At 43.7% G+C, this 7,702-nt stretch overlaps 1 pseudogene; it reads left to right on the top strand.

Moving 5' to 3' along the window:
- Positions 1-380: 380 nt before the first annotated feature.
- On the top strand, positions 381-1,416 carry Rpsa-ps4 (ribosomal protein SA, pseudogene 4; annotated as a pseudogene).
- Positions 1,417-7,702: the final 6,286 nt, after the last annotated feature.

Below are 7,702 nucleotides of genomic sequence, written 5' to 3'. Positions count from 1 at the left end.
GTACTCTGTCATAGCAATGAGAAAAGTACATAATACAATAGACATTGCAAAATATTATTATGAAAACTATGATTGTCTTAGTTAGGGATTTACTTCTGTGAACAGACACCATGGCCAAGTCAGCTCTTATAGAGGACAGCATTTAATTGGGGCTGGGTTACAGGTTCAGAGGTTCAGTCCATTATCATCAAGGCAGAAACATGGCAGCATCCAGGCAGGCATGGTGCAGGAGGAGCTGAGAGTTCTACATCTTCATCTGAAGGCTGCTACTGGAAGACTGACTTCCAAGCAGCTAGATTGAGGGTATTTAAGCCCACACCCACAGTGACACACCTACTAGTAGTGCCACTCCTGGGCCAAACATATAAAAACCATCCCCCCTTTCCGCGCTACCCTGGAACGGGTCTGTACGGCGTTGTTCTTGGTTCCCATCTCAACTTAAAAGGGAAACTTACACAATGTCCGGAGGCCTTGACGTCCTGCAGATGAAGGAGGAGGATGTCCTCAAATTCCTTGCTGCAGGAACCCACTTAGGTGGCCAACCTTGACTTTCAGATGGAGCAGTACATCTACAAAAGGAAAAGTGACGGTATCTACATCATCAACCTGAAGAGGACTTGGGAGAAGCTGTTGCTAGCCGCTCGCGCTATTGTTGCCATTGAGAACCCTGCTGACGTCAGCGTCATCTCCTCCAGGAACACTGGCCAGCGAGCTGTGCTGAAGTTTGCCGCTGCTACAGGAGCCACTCCAATTGCTGGCCGCTTCACACCTGGGACCTTCATTAACCAGATCCAAGCAGCCTTCAGGGAGCCCCGGCTTCTAGTGGTGACTGATCCCCGGGCTGACCACCAGCCCCTCACAGAGGCCTCTTACGTCAACCTGCCCACCATTGCTCTTTGTAACACAGATTCTCCCCTGCGCTATGTGGACATTGCCATCCCATGCAACAACAAGGGAGCTCACTCAGTGGGTCTCATGTGGTGGATGCTGGCCCGGGAAGTACTCCGCATGTGAGGAACCATCTCCCGGGAGCACCCATGGGAGGTTATGCCTGATCTTTACTTCTACAGGGACCCAGAGGAGATTGAGGAGGAGCAGGCTGCTGCTGAGAAGGCTGTGACCAAGGAGGAATTCCAGGGTGAATGGACTGCACCAGCGCCTGAGTTCACTGCTGCTCAGCCTGAGGTGGCCGACTGGTCTGAGGGTGTGCAGGTGCCCTCTGTGCCCATCCAGCAGTTCCCTACGGAAGACTGGAGTGCACAGCCGGCCACTGAGGACTGGTCAGCAGCTCCCACAGCACAGGCCACTGAGTGGGTTGGAGCCACAACTGAGTGGTCCTGAGCTGCTCTGCAGGTGCCTGAGCGAAGGGAAAAAAGGTGGAAGGAAAATAAAGTTTCTGAAAGCTGAAAAAAAAAACACCCATTCAATTTCCTGGCCCCCATAGGCCTGTTCAAATATATGAGACTATGGAGGCCATACCTAAACATAGCATAATAAAAAATATATTTAGTCCAACTTCCAAAGCCCCCATAGTCAATAGCAGACTCAATGATATTAAAAGTCCAAAGTTTGAAGTCTCTTCTGAGATTCATCTAATCACTTAGCTGTAATCCCCAAAGCAAGACAGGAAAACAGCTGGGCAAGCTCTAAACTGTGCATCTCCTTGTCTCATGCAAAAGTGGTCTTTGGATCTCCAACACACTTCTTTCTCCTGAACTTGTTCCACTCCCTGTTAGCAGCTTTCCTCAGCAGATAGACTATGGCTTTGGCATCTCAAATATCTTGGGGTCTCCAAGGCAACCTCAATGTTACAGCTTCTCGTTCCAATGTCTGGGATCCTCACATGATCTTCTGGGCTCCTCCAAAGGGCTATGTCACTTCTCCAGCTCTGCCCTCTGTGGCGCTCTAAGCTCAGGTTGATCCACTCCACTGCCGCTGCTGTTCTTGGTGATCACCCCATGGTACTGGCATCTCCAATGCACTGGGGTCTTTGCTGCAACTAGGCTTCACCAATAGCCTCTCATAGGCTCTCTTTATGGTGCCAAGCCTCAATTCCCTTGCGTGACCCCTTCAGTCCTGAGTCATCAACTGCAACTGAGGCTGCACCTTCACCAGTGGCTCTCCATGGCCTCTCACAGTGCCAAGCCTCAGCTGTTCTTCATGACCCCTTCAGGCCTTCAGAACCAGTACCACCTGGGTGGCTCTTACACATTACCAAGTACAGCTATAGCATGAGGTACAACCTTGGCTATCTCTGGAACACAGCTTCTTTGTGCCCTCGGCAAACACTTCCCAGAAGATTTCACCTCAGTGATGCTGGTCTCCTCTAAATCACAGCTAATTTCTTAGCCCCATCAACTGCCCAGTAGTGCCTTCTATTTTTCACCCTAAAGCCAGAGTCACGTGGCCAAAGCTGCTGAGTTCTGCAGTTTGCTGGGGCTAAAGCATGCTCTCCTTGTTCTATTACATTATCACCAGCTTTCTGTTTTCCAACTCCTTCACTGCCTAAGCTTGGCTTTCCTGGAACTTGCTCTGTAGACTGACTGATCTCAGAGATCTGTACGCCTGTCTCCTAACACTGAGATTAAAGGTATGGTCCATCAAGCATGGATTTAAATTTTTTTCCCCTAGAACTTGCTCTGTTCTTAATTAGCCTTGAACTTAGAGATCTGCTTGTCTTTGCCTTCTGTACTACCATGCCTGGGCCTAAACTTAGTTGGGTGGATCTTGCCCTCAATGTCACTACTCCCTTAATTCAACTTACTATCCTTGAACACAGGATTCAGCTCCATTTCACTTGCTTGTACCCCTTTAATACTTGAACCATATATTTTTTTCCTTTCTCAGCTTGCTACACTTGTTCAAAATGCTCTTCATGAGACTTTACCAGAGAAGAAAGTCTCTACAGGGCTTTTTCAAAACTTCCTTTGTCAATGCAATTAATATAAATCTCTTTACCTTAGCATCAGGTAGACTCTTCAGACATGGATAAAAAGCAGCCACATCCTTCACCAAAACACCACAAAAACAGACTCTATGCCACGTACTGAAATTTGCCTCAGAAACTTGAGTCAGAGCTGCACAGTTCAAATTACTCATAGCAACAAAGTCTTCCATATTCATACTAGGCTGTCTCATTAAGCCCCACTTAAATCATTCCGCCACTTTCCAAATCTAAAGTCCCCCAATCCACATTCTTCCAAACGAATTCATGGTCAGGCCTATCCCAGTCCTACTACCAACTTCTGTCTTAGGGTTTTACTGCTGTGAACAGATACTATGACCAAGACAAGTCTTATAAAGGACAACATTTAGTTGGGGCTGGCTTATGGGTTCAGAGGTTTAGTCCATTATCATCAAGGTGGGAACAGGGCAGCATCCAGGCAGGCATGGTGCAGGAGGAGCTGAGAGTTCTACATCTTCATCCAAAGGCAAACAGGAAAAGAGAAGCTTTCAGGAAGATAGGATGAGGGTCTTAAGCCGTGCCCAGAGTGACACACCTACTCCAAAGCTATATCTCCAAATAGTGCCACTCTCTGGGCCAAACATTTAAACCACTAAAGTGATTTTAAAAAAATCATAGCATTTAGAGTCATACTAAATTTATAGAAATTACATGAAAAGGGAGGACTTCAAATCTATAAACATATTAATCACTCTGATTTGATCATTACAGATTGTATAGATATATTAAACTATTGTACATGATCCATATGCGTGAACTCAAATTTTTAAAAGTGAAGTTCTAAGAACATACAACTAAAGTAGAGGGGAAGGGGGGGGCATGCAATGGACAGCTTTCACAGGTATTTTGAGAGTCTCTAAAGCACTGGGCAGGTATGACTAAAGGTAAAGACCAAGGTCAGACTGTAAGGCTTGTAAATTGCTGTACCAGTGAAAAACCTCATAGGTGTCTCAAACTAAGATAAGTGCATGGATGAAGAAGGACAGATTCTGACAAGTATGCGAAGCCTCAAAGAAGCAGCTCCTCTTTTGTGTTCCTGCTCATCAGGTGAAGCTCACAAGCTGAGTCCTCTAATAGCCTCCAAGACTATCTCTCAAACTAACACAGCCTAGGGCAGACATGAGCCATGCTCAGGAAGAGGATTACATGCATCTGAAAAAGAATTAAAAGGTTCCAGTGGAGATGGAATGCGTTGACATCGATGCATTCATTTGAGTTTTCAGTGTTTAATATATTCAATCTGTTGGCTCAAGCCCCTGGAAATAGTGTGCAGGATTTTCAAGGTTGATTAGCTACCCTTATTTCAACTTGCATTCAACAAGGTTGAAATGCTGGAGCATACTGATGTTCTGTACAGATTCTAGTTGATCAATATGTTGCATGGTTTTATCATGGGAAATCTGTTTGGCCAGCCACTAACAATACAAACTTTATGACCCCAAGACATGCTGGAGGACAGTCCATTCATTAAGAAACGAGCATGCTGGGCTCAGTGGTTAAGAGCACTGACTGCTCTTCCAGAGGTCCTGATTTCAATTCCCAGCAACCACATGGTGGCTCACAACCATCTGTAATGAGATCTGATGCCCTCTTCTGGTGTGTCCGAAGAGAGCGACAGTGTACTCACATATACATTAAATAAATAAGTTTTTCAGTGTACTTATATATAATAAATAAATAAACCTTTTTTTAAAAGAGAGAGAGAAAGAAACGAGCATGCCAGAGCATAACTACAACCCCAGTATCAGAATGCTGAAGCAGGAAGATCTTAGAGTTCAAGGCCAGCCTGGCTACATAGCAGGATCCTGTATGAAAAGATAGTGGTGTGCAGGAGGGAGCTTACAACGCTTCAGATAAACGGAAGAAAAGTCTTCTTCAGAAAATGCATAGAGATGGAAAAGAAAGTCAGAGGGAATATCAATAATGTGCAAAGTGAAATAATATTCAAGATTCAGCAGACATTGAACAAAAACCCAAGAGAAATTAAAACACAACAAAAGAACAGCTTCTTCATTACTGTGTATAGCAGCATTATCTATAATTCCCCAAACCTGGAAATAACAGAAATTGGCTTTAATGGAGGAATAGCAAAGTAAATAGGAGGTCAAACTGCAATGAAATTCTATTCACACACACACACACACACACACACACACACACACACACACACATACACAAATGAAATACTGATCTATGCTACAGCATGGATGAACCTTGAAAATGGCATGGTGAGTAAAAGAAAACAGTCACAAAAAGCTACCTACCTTATTGTCCTATTTTTTTCTGAAATTTCTACAATAGAACATTCCAGAGAAATATCATAGATTTGTGATTGTTGGAAGTAAGCAGGGAGAGAGAATGAGGAGCGACTGCTTAAAAACAATTGAAATATTCTGGAATCAATTATGATGAGTCACGAATTCTGAAGTGTGGGGACTTTATGCTGGGCTTCTGTGTATCTACCTGTATTTCCAATATAGGGTCTCCTTTTCTGATGGATCTGGAACCAGTGCTGGGTAGAAAAATTTGGCCTGTAACTGACACATTTCTGAAAGCCAGTGGGTCATGGAGAGTCTTTGACATTTGTCATGTATACCTCCAGGAGCTCTATCAGATTCACAAAGTGAGAGTTGAGAAAGACACTGTCATGCTTCTGGAAGCAGGAGGGGAAAAGAGCCGTTTTCAAATATGCCACAGCACTCTGCTGTTAAGAAGGCCGACACTACAGCAAAACCAATTTAGCAGAGCCTCACCGGTTAGGTTTTATCAGAGCCTATCCTTCCTGGGAGAGGAAAATACCTAAGCTCTTCTGGCTCCAGTCATCCAAATGAAGGAAGGCACACCTGCAGCTTGCTCTAGCCACTGAAGGAGGCAAAATCTTAAAGTGACTAGGGTGGTGACAGGCCAAGGCCAAGGCTTACCAGAAGACTAAGAGCTAGTTGTTAGGTGGGCAGACAGAAATGAGTAGGATTAGAGGACTTTAGGTGTGGACATCTCCCTCACAACTAGCCTATAAAATGAAGGGACTGGAAGTGCAGGACTAATTAACTACCTAGAAGGTCACTAACTGATAACCATTAAAACCTGGCTCCACAAGGCTTTACTCCCAGCACTTGGGCAGAGGCAAACTGACTGGGTTTGAGGCTGGACTTGTCTGTAAAGCAAGTTCCAGGGCAGCCAAGGCTGTTACACAGAGAAACCCTGTCTCAACAAAACAAAACAAAACAAAAAAAAACAAAACAAAACAAAACAAACAAAACAAAACAAAACAAAACAACAACTGACTCTACTAATTCTGGAAATAATATTATTATTTCTATTGAAGCTTTACATATGATAGGTCCTCCTGTAATAGAACTTATAAATGAGCCTGTCTATCATCTACAAAGGGAAATGGCAGCCCCTTAGACTTTAGAAATCATACGAAACCTACCCATACTTAGGTCACTGAGGCTAATGGTCCCTTTGTCCATTGTTTACTCCTACCACAGGAATGTTTCACATCACTCTGCAACAAACCCTACCCATGTATTACACTGTGCTCTGTGGGGCACATAGAAGTTTTCTGACAGAAACCTCAAGAATACAGAGCCCCAAGGGAGACCAAAACAAGATCCTGATGGCATAGTCACAGACCGATTCCTTCCCCATCACCTCTCCCCACATCACTAAAAGATATCTGCTGACCCCCTCCTCCATGCCTGGTACATTGTATTCAGCTAGCAACAAAATATATCAAAGCAAACTACAGGGGGAAAACACTTTTTGAAAATACAAAACAAGCACCAGACCCATGCTTAGATAGAGCAGACATGTTGGGACCATGAGACGGGAGTTTGAATCAACCATGATTAATATGTTGACAACACTAATGATAAAAGAGGACAATAGGCAAGAAGAAAGATGAAAAATCTAAGAATTAAAAGAAATGCATACAAGTCATACTCAGAAAGACAAATATATATTTCCTAATTCTTTCCATATGCACAATCTAGATTTAAATACATATATTCTTATATAAATGTGTGTGTGTGTGTGTGTGTGTTGTATGTATGTATGGGTACTTGTTACTTTTCCTGTTGTGATAAAAACAAATCTGACCAGAGAGCAGTAAAAGGGTTTACTTAGGCTCATTCTTGGAGGATACAGCCTATGATGGCAGGAGGAACTCAAGGAAGCTGCTTACATTACATTCAGAGTCAGGAAGAAGACTACGTTCTGCTGCTGTTCAAATGCTATTTCTTCTTTCTATTTGGTCTAGATCCCAACCTATGGAATAGTAGCATTCATAGGGCAAGTCTTCCCACCTTAGTTAACCCAGTGTCCTTATAGTCATGTCCAAAGTTTATCTCTTAGGTGTTTTTAGATCCTGTCAAGTTGACAATCAAGATTAATTGATTGATAATTAATTGACAATCACAGTGTGTGTGTGTGTGTGTGTGTGTGTGTGTGCGTGCGTGCACTCACACATGCATGTGTGTGCGCGTGCGCATGCACATGCACTCTGGGGCCCATGGACAGATAGTACTAAGCTTCAGCTGTTGTCCACAACCATTGTCAATCTTGCATCTTTCAGGCCTTCAAAATCAGTACTTTGTGGACAACAGTTACATTGCCAAATTGTGCTCCTAGCTTGAGATGTAGCCTGGTCCACTTCAATCACAGATGTATCAACTTCTGTGTGCTAATCCCAATAAATCATAGAAGGTTTCACTTCATTTGTGTTGCTTTCTTTGC

This window comes from Rattus norvegicus, chromosome X (assembly GCF_021556685.1).
Source record: "Rattus norvegicus strain SHRSP/BbbUtx chromosome X, alternate assembly SHRSP_T2T, whole genome shotgun sequence".
NCBI lineage: Eukaryota > Metazoa > Chordata > Mammalia > Rodentia > Muridae > Rattus > Rattus norvegicus.
Note: the sequence above shows the minus strand (reverse complement) of the source record. Positions and strands in the feature narration are given on the sequence as shown.